Source organism: Zootoca vivipara, chromosome 3, assembly GCF_963506605.1.
Source record: "Zootoca vivipara chromosome 3, rZooViv1.1, whole genome shotgun sequence".
Classification (NCBI taxonomy): Eukaryota; Metazoa; Chordata; class Lepidosauria; order Squamata; family Lacertidae; genus Zootoca; species Zootoca vivipara.
Window position 1 is genome coordinate 41,492,515 of NC_083278.1, and position 22,486 is coordinate 41,515,000.

At 40.1% G+C, this 22,486-nt stretch overlaps 1 protein-coding gene across 8 annotated transcripts in view; it reads right to left on the reverse strand.

The window, feature by feature from the left end:
- Nucleotides 1-22,486, reverse strand: part of BACH2 (BTB domain and CNC homolog 2) — a 259,533-nt gene that overhangs the window by 131,369 nt on the left and 105,678 nt on the right. The window contains exon 1 of one of the 8 annotated variants that reach the window (XM_060272595.1): nucleotides 4,065-4,151. The exons of 6 other annotated variants lie outside the window; for them this stretch is intronic. The gene's annotated coding sequence lies outside the window, so the exon portion shown is untranslated. Of the gene's footprint in view, nucleotides 1-3,538; nucleotides 3,791-4,064; nucleotides 4,152-22,486 lie in introns of those variants that run through there. One more of the 8 variants, XM_060272596.1, reaches the window with a different exon arrangement.

Consider the following 22,486-nt stretch of genomic DNA (forward strand, 5'->3'; position numbering starts at 1 on the left):
GAGCAACAATTATTCAACTGATTCCCACCCAGCAATACTACCATATGCAATGCTATATACAATGTTTTCTACTTGTTAAATAAAAAAAGGTAGCCATTTGTTACATAAGTCTTTAGCTGATTCGACATCCGATGCCCCTTTAAATTTGTTGTGGGAGTAGGGGATTATTGGTTTATTGTTGTTCTTATTTTTATTGTGTATTTTGTGGGGCGTTTTTTTTTTTTGGTAATTTTATGTTGTGAACCGCCCTGGGATCTGCGGATGAGAGGTGGTATACAAGTTTAAGAAACAATAAAAATAGCTGCAAGTGCAGCAGGAAAGACACAGCTTTCTACAAAATGCCTTGATTATGTAGATTAGTGTCAATCTACCAGGTTCCTCTCAAATTTAACCATCCCTTTCCTAGTGTATAGAACAATTATCCTGGTTTAATTGAAATGAACTGTAAAATTGTATCATAATATGGTTAGTTTTCCATAACAAGTACCACAGATTACCAGTACCTATAATTAAGATGCATTTTCCGTGACTATCTTGATATCACACAATATTTTATTGCTATGGATACGCAGACTATCTTATTTATGTGCTTGTATTCTTCAAGCATTAAACCATTGAAGAGTCTCTTACTGTATCAGCAAAAGATAATTTTAAAATGAATTAACAGCCCAGTGCATTGCACTTTCGAGCTACAAGTTAAACGGAACATACCACAAATATATTCAACTTATTGCAGTTCAAAATGAGGTTGTCTGAACAAAACACAAAAATTAGAAGTCAAAAGAAAGCTGATGATACTCCTAATATTTCACTACAGTCGTACCTTGGTTCTTGAACGTAATCCGTTCCGGAAGTCTGTTTGACTTACAAAACGTTCAAAATCTAGATGCGGTTTCTGACAACCACACTGGACGTTTGGCTTCCGAAAAACGTTTAAAAACTGAAACACTTCAGTGTTCGGAAGCCAAAACATACGAGTACCAAGGCATTCAAGAAAAAAGGTACGATTATGTGACAAAATCAACCATAAAAACTGGAAGTTGTAACCAGCACTAGAAAATATATCCATTTATGCATCAACAAATGATAGGATTCAAAATAGGCTTACCATGCAGTGAATCTGCAGGACGCTACATGAGAAAAAGATAATTTATTTTGCTTTACTGGATTTCACTTTCCAGGCTCACAGCACATACTGGAACCATTGGTCACACTAGAGTTCTAGACAGTTGAGGATGCTCAGGATTGCCAACTCTGACTTGCAGTGGGCCCCCAGTTTCAAAAAGAGGTATTTCCCAGCTTGGGATTAATTTAACAGGATTTAACACTGAAAGAGGAAGGTGTGAATTATTTTTTCCAGCATAAATTCAGTGTGTTTTATGAGCAACTAATGTGGTAGATGCAGGAGGCGAGGCAGGCCCATGATAAGTACCTGATGAGTAATACCTGATTCCAGGGGCCTGGGGCATGATGAGCAGGAGAAGATGAAGGGGATTTCAAGGAACCGAGTGCTTTTACATGTATCTGGCAGGACCCAATCTAATACTAGGATGCGATTTGTGGTGTCAATATGGTGTGGCAGTATAACTAATGCTTATCAATAGAATTGCTTTTATGTTTGATTTAAAAATACAGTATCTCAGAATATTTTAACACAGAAAAATGCCTCAAGAAAAAGAATAGCATTAGAAGGTGTTACAGAATATTCAGATTGCACAGTTGTCAGCCGTGTGGATAACTCGCAGATCAACATAGGCTAAAATACCCTGGGCCTCAGACATTTGGGAAATACAGGCAACACTGACCAAACTGTGATGCTGATGTAAGCAAACAGGCAGAAAATGATTTCAGAATACAGTATGCAACACTTCAGCAAACAACTATGGTAGTCAGGTGCTAGCTAACTGATCAGACAAACTACTAGAAAAGTCAAAACATCTAGACTTTTTGCCAAGCATATAAGCTGGGGAAACAAACAACTCTGCTAAACAAATAATAAATGCTATAAAGTTGCTATTGAGCTTAGAACACCCTTTACAAAACACTTATTAAAAGTCCCCCCACAATGCCTGCAAATGTTGATGTTTCTGAACTTTGCATTATGTGCTACATTCCTTTTTTTCCATAAACTTCCATTGCAGAACCCAAAGCAGCACACATGTGGTTTCCTACATGGTCTTCCATCCCTGCACTGCCCAAACCTAAAATTTATCAGTGTCAGCAAACTGGCTGCACCATGTGCCTTTAAGGCATAACCCTAGGCATGACATAGGCATTAAAACTTTAGAGCTAACAAACTATTCACAACCAGGACCCATGTCGCACATGCCACTATAGGTATGGTTGGGGCATAAGAGCCTTTGTGTGCCACCCCCTCCAATGTGAAGCGGTCCGTTGCCATGAAGGCAACGATGTTTGGAAGTCATTTGGGTTGTGAACAGATTGGAGATGGAGGCGATGGGAAGTGAAAAAGTAGCAAGCACAGAAAGGATTAAACATATTATGTGGACACAAGCACACCACCACCTCTTTAAATCTCTACTCCAAAGCCACTTTTCCTAGGAAAAACAGATATTGCGCTTATGATGAATGTATCTGAGTACAATGTGTAGTTGGATCCCCAAAGAAAGAGACACTGTTGTGGCTTAGTTCTCATTGGGGTGATAAACCAATGTTGAGGGTGTGTTATTTTAGAGTGAAGTCAGGGCTTACATGATGGAATACTCCTCTCTAGAATATCCTAGCCTTCTTCCTGACACACTAGTTTTCTGTCTGCAGGGATTTCTCCCCTCCTGTCTATGGAGAAGCATTCCAGCATGTGAGCTGCTACTCACAGTCTGAAGTATCAGCTTCATTAATAGGCACACTGAAAGTCAAAAATAAATCAAGAACAGATTGAATTATAATTCAACTAGCAGGGTGCCCCTGTCCTATTTTTAGAAGGGGAAACAAGGAGGAAGATATGGGAGGAAGGAGATAGAACCCACTGAAACATCCTGGTTCAAAGTAAAAGCATTACTTTATCATTCAAAGCAAAATATGAATATTGCTTTCAACAATATACACACAGAGAAATTGTTTCTGTAGATAAATATATATATATTTCATCCAGAAAGAAAGAGAGAGAGAGAGAGAGAGAGAGAGAGAGAGAGAGAGAGAGAGAGAGAGAGAGAGAGAGAGAGAGAGAGACTGGAATAGGTATGAGGCAAATGGGGCAAGGGACCCAACAAAACCAAATTTAAATATTTCCAGTTTAAATATATTAGCACTTAAAAAACACCACCACTCTTCTTGCATCGCATATTGTACACCACCCAGTTTGCATATTTTCCTTCTATTCCAGCTATAGAATCTGGCAGATCCACAGAATTTTTAAATCCCCAATTTCCCCCATACCTACCTCATATGAAACATTAAAACAAAGTGTTCTGATCAAATTTGAAATTGAATTTCAAAGTCTGGTTTATTACAATGGCATTCTCACTCCCCCCCCCCTCCACCCACCGCCAAACCTTTCAAATCAGTTTTGCAAACCCACCATTTGGAACGTAAATGTAGATACTCTCAGTCATGAAGACCACCACCAAAACCACCTATCTATTTTTCAAGAGTGGGGTGGGGTGGGGAACACCCAACCCCCACCCTACCCCGACTCTCCTTTCTGCTGTGACTGCTGCTCTATGCAGATTCAGTGTACTGAAATGCTGACCTGTTCCCCCACCCTTAGCTGTCTTGTTAAATAATCTCTGGAAGGACCTGCCCATGTTGCTCACGTTGCTTTCCAGCTCTTCCTTCCCCCACCACCCCCATCCCCCACACCACAGTCATGCTGGAGTCAAGACAAAGCAAACTCCCTATTGCATCACACAGGCAGGGTTTTCCGAACTGCGAGAGGCATTCTCTGCTTCAAAATACGCAATCCTGTCAAGTGGTTGGACTGCTACTGTGACCCACTAGTCGAAGGAAACAGCCGCCCCGCTCCACTTGGACGGTCGCGTTGTGGCTTTAATTTTAAGCGAACCCCTTTGCCATGTCTCCACCCTATACTGTAAACTAGACATTACCTTATACAAGAATAAATCGGGCTGCATTCCACTGTCTAGCTGCTTCACTGAAGATTTCCTACACTCGCCAGCAGAGTCAACAGCAATGCACACTCTCCCACCCACCCACATCTCCTACTTGGTTAACCCCCCTCTTCCCACTCCCCCACACTTCTTTTCCACCTCCCCCCCCTTCACTGCCTCACTGTGTTTTTGTGTAAATGATCTCACATGACTCAACAAATCCATCTGCCTCAAGCAGGCCAAGTTTGGAGCCTTCCCAGGAGGGAGGGAGGGAAGAATTGCTTTGTGGAAGAGACCTGGAGCTTTGCCCTTTCTCTGGCTCAAATTACCCGCCTGTCAGGCCTGACGGATTTGGCTAAAAATAAAAGGAAGCGGGCCATGAAAAGCAGATGAATGAGCTCAGCAGTTCCTTAGATAACATGGGGCCATGGTTTTACCCCCCAAAAGCTTCCAAAACAGGAACTTCAAATGGTGGGCAAGTAAGGGCAATGCTGCAATCCAGGCTAAGCTTCCGGTTATTAAAAAATATGACATACTGGTAATATATGGAGCACGGGAAAATGCGCAAGCACACACAGAACAACAAGAAAACTGATGGGTATTGGGACTCAGCTTGTAAAAAAAGAGAAAGAGAAAGGAAGGGAGACAGAGAGGAAGAAGCAGCACTCTACAGCTTCGCCACGGCAGACAGAGCAGGGAGGGGGAAAGTGGCATTTCTGAAGCTGCATATGACATCAGTTTCTTACTTTGTGCCAGTAAAGAGCTGAAAGTCGTTTGTGCAAGTGCGTGCCCAGAGCCCACAGTGGGTATTAAGCACTTAGCTTGGCAATGTAATGACACACTGTAGCAATCTGTAACGTGAAGCAGTCAGCAAAGCCCTGGCTCTGAAAGCTATTTCTCCTAACTATTAACCATATGTTTGGCTCCTCAGATATCTGAGCGGGTATCCCAGCTTACCATCTGGTTCCCATCCACACAAGCAACTGTAAAGCTCGGAGTATTTCCCTCCAGAGCTGCATGTTTCTTTCTATGTCTGCTTTATAAAACACACACACACTCACAAAACCCTTCCCAGCAAAGATTTTCTCTCATTCACCAGTCTGAAAGTAAACTTTAGCTCACAGAGTATCCCGCCAAGGTATTTTTACTATAATTATTCAAGAATGTGCTGCTGTACTGTAAACAAGGCATAGAGAGGCATTCCTGTTTGTACAAGAGATCTCGGAGGGAGAAAGTGCATACATACACACATACACCACACACACACACACACACACACACACACAGAGAGAGAGAGAGAGAGAGAGAGAGAGAGAGAGAGAGAGAGAGAGAGAGATTTAAACCTGGCAGCGCTGACACTTGATACAGCATGTTAAAAATAGGGTGCAGTCTCAACCAATCCAGGCATTGCTGTGGCGCCCTCTGTACACACACTGCTTTCTTGGAAATGAGTTTAAAAACAAAACAAAAACAAACAAAACCCTGACAGAAGTGAGCTTTACTACATTCTGACAACGTCAAAGCTGGACTGAGGGTGTAATAATTAAGCAGCAACTGAACACACACAAACATCCCAATCAAATGAAATCAGATGGGTCAGAAGGATTGCTTGTGTGTTTTGAAGCTACACTTTGCCTATTGTAGAATTGCTTACTTCTCCAAGCAGTACAGTATAGCCCTATCCCTGTGTAATAGCTACTTTAAGAGGAACAATGACTACCCCTTCGGTTAGCCTGGTATTATTTCAATCACAACCAAACATTTGCTGATGAAGGCAAATTGGAATGCGCAGCAAATATTGTACTTGCTACTCTTAAAAGCTTGAAATGTAGTCAGCTGCACACACAGTATTCAAGTAAAAATACCCTTGGACTCAATACCACATGTTCAAATATTCAAGCTTATTAAGTCAATTTCTTGTGCATGGAAATGGTTTTCGGATGGGCAGCAAGCGCGATTCATAAGGGGTGGTGACTGATGCAGGCCTGTAGCAGTAGTATTACAGCTGTCAGCCAAGGAAACAGCAGCTCCACTTATTTTTTCCCATCTAGATCCTAGCTGCGTGTCCCAGAAGTACCTCCCTCCCACTGATACTAGTCTCTTGGGCACCAAGGTGGGTCCAGTCATATCATTTCTATTCAAATGCCTACCCACTAAACCAGGCATGGCCAAACTTGGCCCTCCAGCTGTTCTGGGACTACAATTCCCATCATCCCATCATGGTTGTGTTAGCTAGGGATGATGGGAGTTGTAGTCCCAAAACAGCTAGAGGGCCAAGTTTGGCCATGCCTACACTAAACCAAGAGCAGTCAATGTGTGGTGTCCTCAAAATGTTAGACTATGACTCCCACCATTCCTGACCATTGGTCACATTCATGGGAGTTGTATTCCAAAACCTGACAGTGTCTACTAAGTCCTGCACTAAATCCTTTAATACATGATACAAGCAAAACTTTACTATGGTGTTTGCAGCATGTTTGCACTCCAGGAATTTTAACTTCCCACTAAAAGGTGTGTTGGGTTTCCAAACTACTGTACCACAAAAGCATTCCTCAGCAGTATCTTCTGATCAGGCAGTGGTGGCCCACATCTACATTCCTGAGGTCTACTGTATTCCTCTAATGGTTATCTGAAGCTGAAGAGCATGCTGTACAACCTAGTTCTTTCACCGGTGATCAGTCTCTACAATGAAGCTGATATTACCTAGCAGTAAGAAAGCTCTAGTTACAGGTTACAGGTAGGTAGCCGTGTTGGTCTGACATAGTCGAAAGAAAATAAAAAAATAAAAAAATTCCTTCCAGCAGCACCTTAGAGACCAACTAAGTTTGTCATTGGTATGAGCTTTCATGTGCATGCACACTTCTTCAGATACACTGAAACAGAAGTCACCAGACGCTTATATGTAGTGAGAGGGTGGGGAAGGGTGTTACTCAGAAGGGTGGTGGGAATGGGTGGTTGAGACTGTTAACGACTGCAATTGGTCTTACAGGAAAAAGCAAGGGGTGAGATGGCTAAAGAAAGTTTTATCATGTATAATGAGATAAGAATCCAAGGTGCTGCTGGAAGGAATTTTTTATTTAGTAAGAAAGCTGTATGACACTGTCCTAATAATGGGAGGAATACAGTAAAGGATTATCCATTAAGGATCATGTGTATCTAGCGTTACGTACAAAACCTAAAGATATACACAATATTATAGCACAGAATACATCTATTTTTCACTCATTTTTGAAAACTATTCTCTATTTGTCCAAATGAAAATTGCAGGCAAAATGCTAGCACTCTTCATTACAATCAGGTAGAGTGGAAGCTAAAAAGGACTTACTGAAAGGGCCCTGATGTACCTCAGTGGTATTCTTCTTTGACGATCACTCGTAGCCGAGTAAGATTGTCTTCCATAAACACGGTTTTAACAATGAGTCCATAAGTGACTGTGGAGGCCAATTCTGGATCCACACGTCCTTCTACAGTGGGGACATTGGTTTCCGAGCGGGATTTGATCATGGTGTGGATTTGCCAAGCGTGCCTTCCTCTTAGCACATTTCTCCCTTGCGTCCAGAGTTTGAGTGTCTTCAAAGCCCATGACACCTTTGGTAAAGGCTGTTCTCCAACCGGAGCGCTCACAGGCCAGTGTTTCCCAGTTGTCAGTGTTTATACTACTGTACATTTTTAAAGATTTGCCTTGAGACAGTCTTTAAACCTCTTTTGTTGACCACCAGCATTATGCTTTCCATTTTTAAGTTTGGAATAGAGTAGTTGCTTTGGAAGACGATCATCATCACAACATGACCAGTGGTAAAGAGTGAAGAGGACCCCTTCACTCTTTAGAGCCATCGTAGAATCATATGTTGTTACCACCATGAGCCCACATGGCAGGGAGGGACACAAATTACTATTTTTACTGTATCTAATATTAATACAAGTAAAAAGGTTTCCAAACCAATGCAACTTTGATTCTATAGACCCAGGAAATATGCAGCATATTGACAAAAAGAAGTGCCTGGGGTTAAAATGAATCCACATGTCCAACCTCTGCCCCTGAGTCAAATACCACCCAGTCTTGAAATCCTGTACCAACCAGACTAACATACTTGCACATACTTGTTCTCAGGCAGCAAACAATAACCTCTTTTACACCACACAGTCATCTGAAGAAATAGGCCGAAACGTCATGGGAAAAACTAGGAAATATCTGCTGAAAAGAGTTCTCAAGATGAAGGGTGGACCTATTAATTTAAAATTATATGAAGCGTAAAAATACAGAAGAAAAGAACCTCAACAACCTTTGTTACTAAGCCTCTAAACACTGCAATAAGAAAAGCCTTTTGTTGTTCTTGAGTCTTCAGAGTGGGGGAAAGAAAAGGAAAACTCGAGGTGGTAGCTACTGCAGAAAATAAAATGCTCTAGAGATGCAATGCTTCCCCTTAAAATAAAATGCTTAGGGCAAAATTCATCTCTTAGAGTTATGGTACATGGTGGATCCAGAAGGAAATCTACAGCTGCCAAAATGATTATTCTTGCAGGTAGGGAAGGATAGGTCCAACTATTTCCAGTCCATGTCATTCTCGCATGTGTTCATTCTCAAACCTGTTCTATCCCATTTCCACATTTATTTGCTTTTTTTTTTTAAAAAAAAAAACTGGATTAAAAAATTCATGAAATACCATTTAAATAAGGATTGGCTGGTCCAATCCACGCATTAGTGTGGGAAAGATCAGATTAATTCACAGTGGAAGTAAGAATGCAAATTCCTCAAGCATCCTTACTTGCACACAGGGATAAGAACTGGTGTAAAAAAAAAAAATCTCCTAGACAATTATCTGTGTGATTGTGGCTCTCTTTCAAGTTAAAAAGAAGTGAATGAGAGTCACAGTTCCAAAGCTGTCCCACTGTTATTCTGGTTTGGAAATGAAAATAAAGAAGTTGCTTTACACTTGAGATAGACAACAGTACTGTCTCTCCTTATTGGAACACATGCAAACAAAGGGATGTGTTCTTTATTTTTAAAAATGTGCCCAATTCATTTTGGCTAAACATACCTTCGTCAATGGCTTATCTAAAATGATAATATTAACATTTATTATACAATTACTCAACCACACATTAAAATGTTTTTAAACTTAGAATGTATTATATAGGGTTATTTTATTATATTTTTGGCTGAAACATGTTGGGTATCTGTGAGATTCATTTCTCTTTCTGCACATCATCCTTTTTTTAGTATATAGTATTTCTCTTTCGATTAGCAGCAGCTTTCCAACTTTCAGAAGTTTTTTCTAGCATTACTATGGTAGCAGTAGTACTAGAAATCCTTTCAGCTGAATATTGAATCTGCGACCATAGACTTAACTCCCATATAAAAGGAAGGTTTCTCTGAGCTGAAACTCCAATGATGTTACCAACTTCGATGAAGGGGAAAGGGGGGGGGGAGAGAGAGAGAGATCCTGGAGTAGAAAAGTAAACAATTTTTTGCAATCTTTGCTCCAAGAGGGTTATGAGAATAGGGTTAAGAAATCACAATAGCCAGATTTGGTTAGGGAACTGGTGATAATAGTTAAGCTATGCCAGTCCTCAATTGCTGCAAATGCATTCAGGATAGCAGCCGGATGTTTTTTAGAGAAGGCAGAAGGATAAGAAACCCAACCCTAGGTAGAAACAAGCTGTGACTTCTTTGCCTATCAGCAAGCCAGATCATGAATTGTTCAATATATTGCTAAAATAAAACTGTACTTTAATGTTATGTCCAAACACGGCCATTATGCTGTTGACAGCCTGATACAGAATCCACAGGTTTTTCCCCCAAGTTCTTCAAGTCTTTGGTGTGGGCCCAGTCACAATATTTTTACAAAATAACATTACATACACACTGCAGCTAGTGTGCTGGTCATTGTAATTGCTGTGAAGAACACAATTTGCCTCACATCTAACTGGAGGTGTCTATGACATCGTGGATGATGTGGCATAGTTCCCTTTCCCTGCATTCACATGGCCTTTTTTACTCTGCACTCCCACACTTTTTTCTTATTACTTAGTTCTTCACTGGCTGAAATTCCCTCATCTTAGTATTCCATTGTGGTAATGAACATGTGGCATGTATAATTCTTCTTCTTCGGCGATCACTCGTATCCGAGTAAGATTGTCTTCCATAAACACGGTTTTAACAATGGGTCCGTAAGTGACTGTGGAGGCCAATTCTGGATCCACACGTCCTTCCACAGTGGGGACATTGGTTTCCAGGCGGGAGTTGATCATGGTGTGGATTTGCCAAGCGTGCCTTCCTCTTAGCATGTTTCTCCCTTGCATCCTGAGATCGAGTGTCTTCAAAGCCCATGACACCTTTGGTAAAAGCTGTTCTCCAACCGGAGCGCTCACAGGCCAGTGTTTCCCAGTTGTCAGTGTTTATACTACTGTACATTTTTAAAGATTTGCCTTGAGACAGTCTTTAAACCTCTTTTGTTGACCGCCAGCATTATGCTTTCCATTTTAAAGTTTGGAATAGAGTAGTTGCTTTGGAAGACGATCATCATCACAACATGACCAGTGGTAAAGAGTGAAGAGGACCTCTGAGATCGGTATTTAGAGTGGAGAGTTTCCCATCGACAAAGTGTAGGATCATGGCAATGAAAATAATGATTACCACTGCATAATTACCACTGCCCACAAAGCTACACATTCCTGGGCCAACTACATCCTACCATTACATTTGTATCTTCTATATTTCTTAAATGTGTGTAATTTAATTATTAGCATGCAACGCATTTCATCGCTGTAGCATATTAGCTTTACTTGATTAGAACAGCTGAATATTAAGTGTAGCCACGAGCTGCTTTGCGTGGGATATTATCATGCTGGAGCTGGACAGGAGCTCACGTAAGTATCACATTAAGGAAAATGTATGTGTATTTCATAGCCACTTTGTGTCTTTCCCATTCATATTTAAATGAAGCTCTGGTTTTCCTCGCAGTCACTATAATGGGGAGTTTTTTTGTTCTTTTTCACATAAGCAGATGAAATTTGCAGACATAGGAACACCTCCAGAGTGGATTAAGCCTATTAAACTGCAACCAGATGCAAGGTGTTTGTGTGGGTGGGGAAAAGAACATGGAATCCTAGGAGTGAGAGAAATATCATCCCCCAAGCAAAGACTCTGCTACCTCAAGGGTAGCTGGTAGGAGGTGGGCTTCTGCCCCAACCATAGGTTTTTTTGAAAATACAGCCTCTTTCCCAGGGGGCGGGGCGGGGCGGGGATAGGAGAGATATCTCCATTGACTTACACAGGATAAGAATTGGGAAAGAGATAGACCCACATGAAAAACAAACATATTGTTTAATTGAAATGCCCTGGGAAAAATAATTTTCTGAGTCAGCTTGGGTCACTATTTTTTAAAAAATGCACTTGAAGGGCACCCAAGTCCACAGAGCAACCAAGGGCTTTAAGAAGCTCCTTTTTCTACTTGAGATGCCTTGTTATTGGCAAGATGCAATTTCGCAATGTGAAAACCTTTTCCAAATCTCCAAGTACACAGAGACAACATAGCCCCCTACACAAGCACCATAAGTGCATGAGGATGTGTGCTTTAAATTGTCTAGAAAGCCCTACAAAAAATGCATGCCTAAGGCAGACAAAAGGTTACAGTACAGTGGGAAGTGCAGCTGCCCTGTGATGTGGAATTCAGCAATGAGAATTGCCTTCAAACATTTGGGTTCACAACTTCACCAGTGGCTGAGTAGTGGGCCGCAGCTTTGAGGTAAGCCACAAATTTCAGCTAAGCTTTAGTTAAGGCATGAAACACCCAAGCCAACACCATCTGGAGGACATCCCATCTCAGAGACGATTCTGACATTCTCCCTAGAATCCTGCCACAGCAACTCTGTTTTATAGTATTTGAAATCCAACCCTTCCCACTCAATGCCAATTCTGCAATACAAAACACAATGTTGACACGAAATGCTTCCCAGGAATTTCATCCAATTGCCTAATAAGAGTCTCCACATCCCATTGCTTATTAAGTCACTCCCTTGAACAAAGAAATATTTCTGTTAAATCTGTTAAAATATGGAATTGAATGTTGGAGCATTGATCTTAAGGAATTCATAATTATGTTTTTGTTTTTAAAGGATTCAACAGTTTGAAGGCTCTAGAAAATCATTAACACAAAAATTAAGGCAAGAAAATCAGTGTTGGCTAGACATGCTTCAATGTTTGTTACCATAGAAACAAGACAGCAGGTTTGGGTTTTTAGTCATCCACTGCTATAAAATATTAAAACTTCTTCAAGTCTTTGCATACGCATACTATGCTAAAACACTGTCAATCTGCAGCTAAAAACTGTTCTGTTTTTAATGGAATATGGTTGCATCTGTTTTCCCGTTAAACATTATTCTAAATAAAAGAAACTCAGTTATATAAGCTAGGTGCTAGGTCACAAAAACAGAATGTCTAGTTGTCATTTGGGGGCAAGAAGGCTGAAAAGTCTTATTTTTTCAAATGGACTGACTGTGATGATCAGATAAACATCTGGCTAGTTCAGATGGCAACCTTGAACTAGGTTAAGAGCTTTGAGAACTTAAAAAAGAAAAGTCACTTGATCCAGAGACAATCTGCATATATATTGGCCTATTCTGACCTCTTTTTCTTTTCTGCTCAGGTTGCACAGAAAAACATTTTGGTTCCTGAAATTCATTCTGATTGTGCTTACACTGTAAAATATAACTACAGGAATTCTACAGGATGGGTTTTAGTGTGTGAAAACAGTCAAGATCCAAGGATCCTTAGCCATGCACTTCCAGATGGTAGAGATGTCTGGTGCCATCCTGGTGCCCAGACATCTTCACTTATTTATAAGTGGTTGAAAGCCAGGTGCAAAATACGCCTGGCACCTGGCTAATTTTGAACACTGACAGGAAGCTGTCTTATACTGAATCAGACCACTGGTCCATATAGCTCAGAGTTGTTGTCCTTGACTAGCAATGGCTGTTCTGGGTTTCAGCAGAAGTCTATCCCAGCCCTACCTAGAACTGCCATAGATTGAACCTAGGACCTTCTGCAAGCAAAGCTATGGCCCTCCCACTAAGGGAACTGACCTCATTTTGTTCTAATGACTTTTTAAAAAATATTCAAAATAGAAATAAGTGACCTGAAATATTTTCAAAATTTCAGAACATTTATGAATGAGAAGAGAAATTTAGAGAAAGCAAATGATAACACACTCGATATTTTTCAATGCAATACAGAAAATATAATAGGGATTAAAACAACTGCAATAATATTTTTAGCATTTGAATGTATAACCCACCCTAAACCTCAAGACTTGGGGCAAATGGCATGTAACATATTGCAACAAATACATTCAATATAGCTACCTCAGAGCAGTTTCAGACATTACCCGGTTGTTCAGGAGCAGGATGAACAAATTCACCATACTTCCTGCTCTTCTGTAACAATGTCATGTTTGACACATATAACCTTTGTGAGCATAGAAAACATTAGGCTCTGACTAGTCTGGAATTTGGCTTCCAGCAGCAATTCAGATGCATTACTTTTAAGGGTGGAGCACTTATAAGTGATGCATAGCAAAGGGATGTGGGAACCAGCATCCACTGATAGTACCCCAGAGAGAAAAACAGATGGGAGATTTTGGGTAGAAAAAGAGCCATAGAAGAAGCAGTTCTGTTCCCCTCATCTCCTCCCCTCAAGATTGCAGTCTCTTTCAGATGCTTGTGGTGTTTAACATGCACACACACAAACAGAAGCATGAATGTATCATATAGCTTAAGACAAGATCATTATTGCTACCCATTATTGAAGTTTTGTCATATGGTGCTGATTCATACAGAATGTTATTTCCATCACACGTGAGAACCAATAGTTCTTGCACTATGAGATACTGACCTTGGGAAATGGTTACCATTTACGGTTACCATTTACTTCAAGGGACTACAAATTAAACTGTGAAGCAGGCTTTGTACAGTATAAGAGAGTTCTCCACAATTCCTTAGAACTCAGAGTATGGTGGCTGTTCCTTTTACCTTGTCATCACAATTGAAATACTAGGCTGGAAGTAGCCAACATGGTGTCCTCCAGATGTTGTATAAAACGCCCATCACCCCAGCAAGCATCATCAAAGGTTAGGAATTGTGGGATTGTAGTCTACACCATCTAGAAGGCACCAGGTTGTCTACCCTTGCACTAGACTTTAGATGACCCCTTTTTTGCCCAGTCGTGGAATTTACCAGCTCAGGTCATGGAATTTGCTGGACCTGATGGGTCACTCTGTGGGGCCCTGATAGGACTTCTTCCACCTTCTCTTTGGCAAAGCTGTCTCAAGGTCACACTTCTTCCTCATTACACTTCTCACTGAATTGGGGCTGAAAAATTCATGGCTGGCCACAACCCTTACCCTATATATTGGCTCTGGTCTTCAAGACTCCTCAGTTCCTGACCAACCTATTCCTTGCTTCTTTTCAGCGTTGTGCATCCCTTTGACATTTGTCTAACAATAAAGTCTCTTTAGAAACCAAGTTGCTTTAACCTCTCCATTCTGGGTGCAGTTCTTGTAATCTCTAGCTCTTTCTTAAGCCCTCGGCTTGCTAACTGTTTTGTAGCTCCTGTATCCCTTATGGACTGCTGGGAACTGTAGTACTGCAGGAATATCTATGAAGAAACTACACTGCAAACATCAAAGTCTCAATCTTCATATAACCCAGTTATTCCTGAGGGTCTAAAAGCAATTACCAAGGCAACACCAAGAAACAGGAGTACCCTTCACCAGCCCCTGCAACAGCAGAAGCGCTGACCTAAGTACCCACCTATAGTGTTTCGTAAATTCTACCATGTCATTATTTTAAGCACTGTGGGAAAGGCACTGGGCTTATGTGACTCCATAAATGCTGAGTCAACAAAACTAAAAATTAGCTAAAGTCTGGATATGCTACAATATTACTGTTTACAATGATTAAATTAATGGTACCGTTGTGGATTCCTGAAAGTTCAAAAAGTATAATGTTTTATACCCCCCAGGAGGAAAAATAAATTGCATTGCATCACAACAGATGTGAATCTTTTTTTAAGTAGAAACAAAGAATTACTTTCTCATAACTAGACAACCCTGCAACAAAATGTGCATAAAGAACTGATTCTACACACTTTGAAATGCTCATAGAGAGCACCCTCTAATATTAACTGCTCTAACATTAACTGGTCTAATTCCCTGTGACTATCTAAGGAAGGAGACTCTTTGTTCAGTTTACACACAACACTAAGCCAAACTACGGCTAAGTAAGAATATGCAAGTGTTCTCACAATTTTCCTGAATCATAGTATTGTAGAGCCGGAAGGGACACTGAGGATCATCTAGCCAACGTCTTGCAGCTATCCCATACGGGGATCGAACCTGCAACCTTGGCATTATCAGCACCATGCTCTAACCAACTGAGCTATCCAGGATCGAAGCAGTATTATTATTATTATTATTATTATTATTATTATTATTATTTTATTCTCTACATTTAAAATTCGATAATGGACCTTCTTATAAGTCATTTCTATTCAGCAATACCATCTACAGAAACTACAAAAACAGAGCCAACTTCATAAATTTCTGCGAGTGTTTCTGTATCTACATATTTTTAGCTAACCATATAATAAAAGTTTGGTTCATTCTATAACTAAGACTTTTCAGAGAACCTATATTAGCTAGGTGAGTTTCCTACCTATTAAAATAAGCACCCTGCCAGCTTTAATAAAATCTTACTAAAATCAACAAAATAAATGCCCTGCCCATGGAGTCTAAAGAAAACCACTCAACTGAAGTATACTGTATGTTGTTCAGGATTGCTTCACAGCCCTTAATAGAGAACTTGGCCTCTGCATGTGCTATGTCTGCCACCTCAGCTCAGCTTTCTTAGACTGCTGTAGCTTGGTGCACAAACCAATAACCTACTTGAATATTTTTGAGATCTTTTTTAAGACAGTAACTGCAATCTGGAATATGGCACTGCAATCATTTTAAAATAACTTCAGGTGAACATTAATGCCCATTGTTTCTGATTGGCTAATACATTCAAAAGGGATTAACGGATTGCAACAGTTTACACACTCATGAGTGAGCATATCTTTCTTTGCTGAAGACCAAGCACCTGGATCAAGTCATGGGCGTCCAACGAAAATGACAGTTTCCCCTTCAACAGAAATATTTGTCAAGTTCTATGGCAAACAAATTTCATTTTATCTGCTCGGTGGAATGAAGACTATTACAAAATACTAGCTGGCAATGCAGCCATTTTCAATTTATTTTGTAGACAATTCAGTATTTGTGGCACTGCTTATATTAATATACTATTGTTACCACTGAGCAATCACATAAAACCGTAATATCACTGTAGATTATAATATAATCCTTGGTTTAAAGGGATAGTTAAAGCAAATTAACGGAAGACTTAATGATTACTTAAGAGAGTAAATACACAAAGGCCTCAAAAATCAATTCAGGAAAAGTGGCTTTTAAGTGACAAGAACATCTATGAGGCAACAATCACTAGTTTTCTGCATCACTTAAAGTACATGCAGGATCTTGGCAACAAAATGGCCACAGATGTGGGCCTTCATTATATAAACGGCAAGATTGGGTCTCAGGGCGGTTCACACATTATGAAGATGCACATTCGAAACCATTCTCTGCCTGCTTCACTATGCATGTTTTAAGGTCCTGAAAGAAGGGCAACAACACAGGAAAGGACCTTTGTGATGACAGTGCCTAGCTCACTACTACATCCAAATAAAATTCATATGAATATCATTAGTAGACTAATACACCTAATAAGTCAACTGGGAGTTAGGAGGTGGTGACAGAAGGACAGAAATGTGTTCACAATCAAATCCTACAAAATTAACCCTTATCTGAAAACGTAACTGAGGCAAGGCACGAACAGAGGATTCGTCTTCTCTTAAAGCTATGCAACGTGACAGCTTAAATACCTTAAATCCATGGTTCCCAATGTCTGAGAATGTGAGCAGATGCTTTAAAAAGTGGAAGCCCATTTGAACTCAGTTTGACTGCTTCCATGTAGCGTTTCCACTTCCACTTGTGCTTAAGGACAGTACAGATAAAACCTACAATTCGCCACATGCCTTTCATTTTTCTAAGGCACACATTTGAGAGAACAGTATGGCCACCAACCCTACATTTCCTTTCAGTTCACTACCAACAGGCTGCATCTCCAGGAAGGAAAAGGTTGCATACTCCAGAAGGTAAGCAAGTTTGTATATAATCTTCTGGTTTCAGACCTACCAGAAACGACTGTAATTTGACAAAATAAAAATATTCAAAACAGAATTTATAGAACTTACTGCTATATCATAACAAAATGCCAACAACTGTTGCATTTCCTCATATTGCCAGATACAAATCAAAGGGGAAAAGCAATGTCCAGAGCCCTTTCTATTCTTTCACATAAAAGTTTCAGGACTTAAGAGCCTCTACTTTTGTTTAAAACAGGTAGAGACTTAAAACTCCCTCAACACTTCCAAAGTGAGCCTGGTAAAAAGCAGAATCAGATTAGAATGCATGGCAAGGATGATTATGATGATGATTTTGGCAGGGGAAGGGGGATTGTTGTTTGACGTTTGTTCAGTATGAAAATGAAAAAATGCTTGAATGTACTCATTCTTCCAGAAATAAAAAGGAGGTTTCTCTCTCAACTCAGAGCTTAGACCAGGCAGATCACATAGAACTCCATTACTTTCTGCCATATCAACCTGGAGATTTAATTTTGTAATAAGGGAATAATGTATGTTAACCCTATGCACATATTGCTTTAAGACCACTGCTTTTTATTTTTTTATTTTTTTAGCAAAGGGTGGATGAGAATGTTCAAATTTTGATTTATAGATTCAAATTATGGTGAAGAATGGAGCCAGATAATAGCCAACTATTTATTTATTTTTTAAAGATTATTTTGGATTACTAGCAAAGAATTAAGGCACATTGAGGGCATAAGGAGAAGGGGACGACAGAGGATGAGATTGTTGGACAGTGTTCTCGAAGCTACCAACATGATTCTGACCAAACTGCGGGAGGCAGTGGAAGACAGGAGTGCCTGGCGTGCTCTGATCCATGGGGTCACGAAGAGTCGGACACGACTAAATGACTAAACAACAAAGCGAAGAATTTAAAATAGTGAAAAACAATTTAAAAAGAAAGAAAACACTGACACATTAAAAGAGCTACTTAGAAACTGTGTTTATAATATGTTTACTTCTATTGTTTTTAATAAAGCCAATGTTTAAAAGAATTCAAAGAATTTAAAATTCACATGATAACTTTGTTTGTTTTAGAAACATATTGTTATTGAACAAAATGATTCAGTGTAGTTTTACAATTTAATATGATATTGTAGAAATTCAGTGCATAAGCACCAAATAACAAAGCAGCAGGACATGGATGCTATTAACTACAATTGTTCACATTGCCCAGTTGTTTGAAATCGAAATAAGAGAAGTACATAAATTTCTGCACAGTGCCCCTAGACCAGGGGAAGGCTATGTGGTGCTCTCCATATGCTGTTGCACTGCATCTGCTGCCAGCATAGCCAATAGTCAGGGATGATGGGAATTGTAGTTCAGCCACATCTGGAGAGTACCATGTTGGCTACCCCTGCTTTAGATTATCTGCTGGAATTGATAATGTGTTAGGATACTAAATTAGAATGACCTAATCTGACCTCAGTAGAGACAGATGCTGCTACACTGATCTTGAAGAAAAAAAATAACTGATTCAACAGGCAATGAAATTGTTTTTCAGACCCATCTGTTAGCAAGACAGTCTTAGTTAACACCTTGACCCAAGTTTGTGTTAATACCAATTTATTCATACAAACATTTTAACCCTGCCTTTCCTCCAACAGAATCCATGCTAGCTGACAATGTAAGATTGAAATAGAAATATGAGACGAGATAAACACCCACCCACACCCCCAAAAAATCCAACAAAACAACAGATAGCAAAGTGAAAATAAAAAGCATCCATTAAGCGCAATTTTCGGCTCAGGGTAAAACACTTAAAAAGACACAAAGCTGAACAGCATGGAAGAAAAGCACAGGGGGAAAGGGGCGAAACAAGAGGCAAGGTGAACATAACTTGGTTGGAAATTCTAGAGCCTGGAGATGGCTACTGAGAAGGCCCCCTTCTTAGCTGAACCCAAATATGCTCCTGAGGCACACAAGGTTTCTAAAGAATTAGTCAACATATGCCTGTACAGAAGGCTGTACAAACTAGTCCCAAACTGTGAAGGCCACTGTGAATTGGGTCCAGAAACTAATCAGAAGCCAATGCAGTTGTTTCAATAATGTGTGTGAAGAAGCAATTGTCTGGCATGCCAATTTAAGAAAGCTGAACTGATTAAGTTTACATACGAGTAAAAACATATCTCTGTATTGCAACTTACTTTGCCCTTCTTGGATGTGGGGTTCTTCTAGTGCTCTTTGCTGGCCAGAGCAGTGGGTGGTTCTGCTGGACTACAAAACCCATCATCCTTGACCACTGGCTGTGCTGGGTGGGGGGCTGATGGGAATTGGGAGTCCCACAACATCTGAAGGGCAAGTTCCCCATCCCTATTCTAGCTTGACAAGTGGCTATGTGTCTCTGTGTGTCCTTTCTCTGTAGTGCTCCGGCTCTTAAAATTCCAAGCAGAAACATGTTTTTCAAACTACTGCATTCAGGTAGCAGGTAGCTAGCTAGTGTGCCTACTGCCCCAACCAATTTAAAAACCACTGTTAAAATGGAAAGCTGTTCCCAAACTTTTCATTAATGTAATCTGGCTATTTGTCTGCTACTATCTTCCTAACACATTTTATAGTAAAGACACAAGCTCCCTGTATGTGAAAAAAGAGAAAAAGAAATCTGCTTTAACTTCAGCACTGAGTATAATCCAGAAACAGAAGTTTAAAATCCCTACATACTTACAAGCTTTTGAAGTATAATGCATGTAATTTCAAAATGTAATAGTTTAACTTGCTTTCAAGCCAAAAGTGAGAACACGTTCCTCAACTTAACAGCTGCCGAGAAGGTTTATTCTACTGGCCATGTGCTCTTTTTAAAAGACTAAAACACTTCCACACACTATACTTCCATTAACACATGGGGGGGGGGGGGGAGCTCAAGTAATATCACAACATAGAAATCACGGTCACTAACTGTCAATAGCACAACTTGTACAGCTTAGCATTCTAGCTGAACATGAAGATGTATTTGCAGAATGCAGATAGGTGTCAGCACCAAAGTCTTTGGCAGCATTCCGGTAGCAACCTCAGTACGCCACGTCCTATGACATCATTGTGACATAATAATTTTAGTGTTAAGATATATGTGTATAAAAATATGAACTCTAGGGGGGCATCACCACTACACACACACACACACACACACACACACACACATATAATACACCCGGGGGGGCGGGGGACAAGACCATCAGATTACAAATGGCGTCTCAACAGCTGAAAGAGGAAAGGCTCCTTTCATTTGCAGTTCTGAATGAGATCCAGTGACGGAAACTTTTCCTGTCTTTCCCGTTCTCTTTGCAGTCCTTGCACCACTATGGAGATTTCAAAACATGCAGAGCAACTTTTCGGGAGAATATGGGAGACATCAAAGTTCTGCTCATATTAATTCTAGATCCAATTTGTGGTCTAAGGTATTGCGCCGTGCAATGTCTTTTGTATACAATGGCACAAATCTTCACAGCAATATGTCAAGGCACTCCTCCAAGATGTTCTGTCCTCTATCCCACAATGTCTAGCCTCACAAGCCAGTTCCTGGATTTAACAGACAGGGCTGGGATGAGTGCAAAATATAGCAGATAGCCACACAATGTGATGGAGACTATACCTTCAAAATACCCCTCTCCCCTCCCCTACAATTTTATAGGTGTCCTGCTATAAGACAGCGTATTGTAACCCAAGCTCCCCAACAGTTTGGCACTACGTACAGGAATTTTGAGAAGGAGAGCTTTAAACCAAATGCTAACCAAATGTGTTTTGATTCATCCCTTGTTGATGTTCAGTATGAGAGTAGGAAATAAAGTTGGTTTTGGAGTACCGTAGGTATTTTTCTCTCTACTCACTTCCCAAGCACAAGGAAAGCAATGTGTTGAATCAAAGTGCCCGCAACTGCAAAGATTCCTCTTACACAACAGAGGATGCAGTAACTCCCAAATCCCACGCTGTAAACTCCTTTTGGCTCCTATAAATAGGAACTTGCAACAAACCAGTGGGGTGGGCTTCTTTTAGAAAGCAAAATGATGGAAAGTGCCAGTGGGTGTGTGGACCTAGGCAGGTGCTAGTCTGGATCTCAGCCAATGAAACTGCTTTACTGATCTGCTTCACTTATTATACTGATAGCATGTTATCAAAGCACAGCTGCATAGAGAAAGTAAGTTTTAGCTTCAGCTAGCTGTTCACACTGTGGATTATGAACATACCAGTTTTCTTTAAATATCCATCTAGTGTTAGTTCCCTATGGCTATCTGCATCTATGAACAAGTGATTTAACGCAATTATCCTCAAAGTAACGATAAGTGGGCAGTCAGTCATGCGAATTTGCAACTTATTGGTTTAAAGCATGAAGTTAAACAAGCGAGAGAAATCAAATAAAAATGATTCAGTGTTAGACCATATGCGTTGTAAGATATGAGCATTATAAATATAACATAATCTCATTTAAAGGGGGTTGTGCAACTCATATGTTTTACAAATATGTATAGACAGTAATCTTGTTAAGTTGACTCTCTGAGTTTTATTCCATTAACAGGAGACATTGCTACTTTTGAGACAAAGTGTCTGAATAATGGAATTTGTTTGAAGTCATTTGCTTACATTCCAAGAACACAGGAAGACAAGACATCTGTGATCCAAGCCTGCCAAGAGAGACTGACATGTTTCAGGATCATCCTTGTATTTTTCCACAAGGCCCAAGACCAAGAATGAAGACAATATTTCATGCTTTACTCTTTTTCACACTTTACAAAATCAGTCACTACACCATTGGAACAAGTTAATCCTTCCACAAAGAAAGAATCTGATGTTGCTTGGAGCCATGCGCTACCAAAGTTAAAATCTTGGCATGTCTATGAACAGACTTGTGGTGGCTTTAAGCAACCCACTATGTCTCAAGCCATTGTACAAAGGCCATTATATGCTATGCAAGTCAAGTGCTTTGCATGAACACTGTGCATTTCCCATTATTCTCTTCACCTGTAGCTACATGGATATGTCAAAAGTTTTATTTTTGAGGTAGGGTGGGGACAAGAACCACGAGTGGAAGGAAACAGTGGGTTGAATCAGATTATCTTTTTCTCTCATTCCAACAAGAGGTGCCTTTAAAAAAAAGTCATCCAAAAGTGTGAATAAAATGGGGTCACCT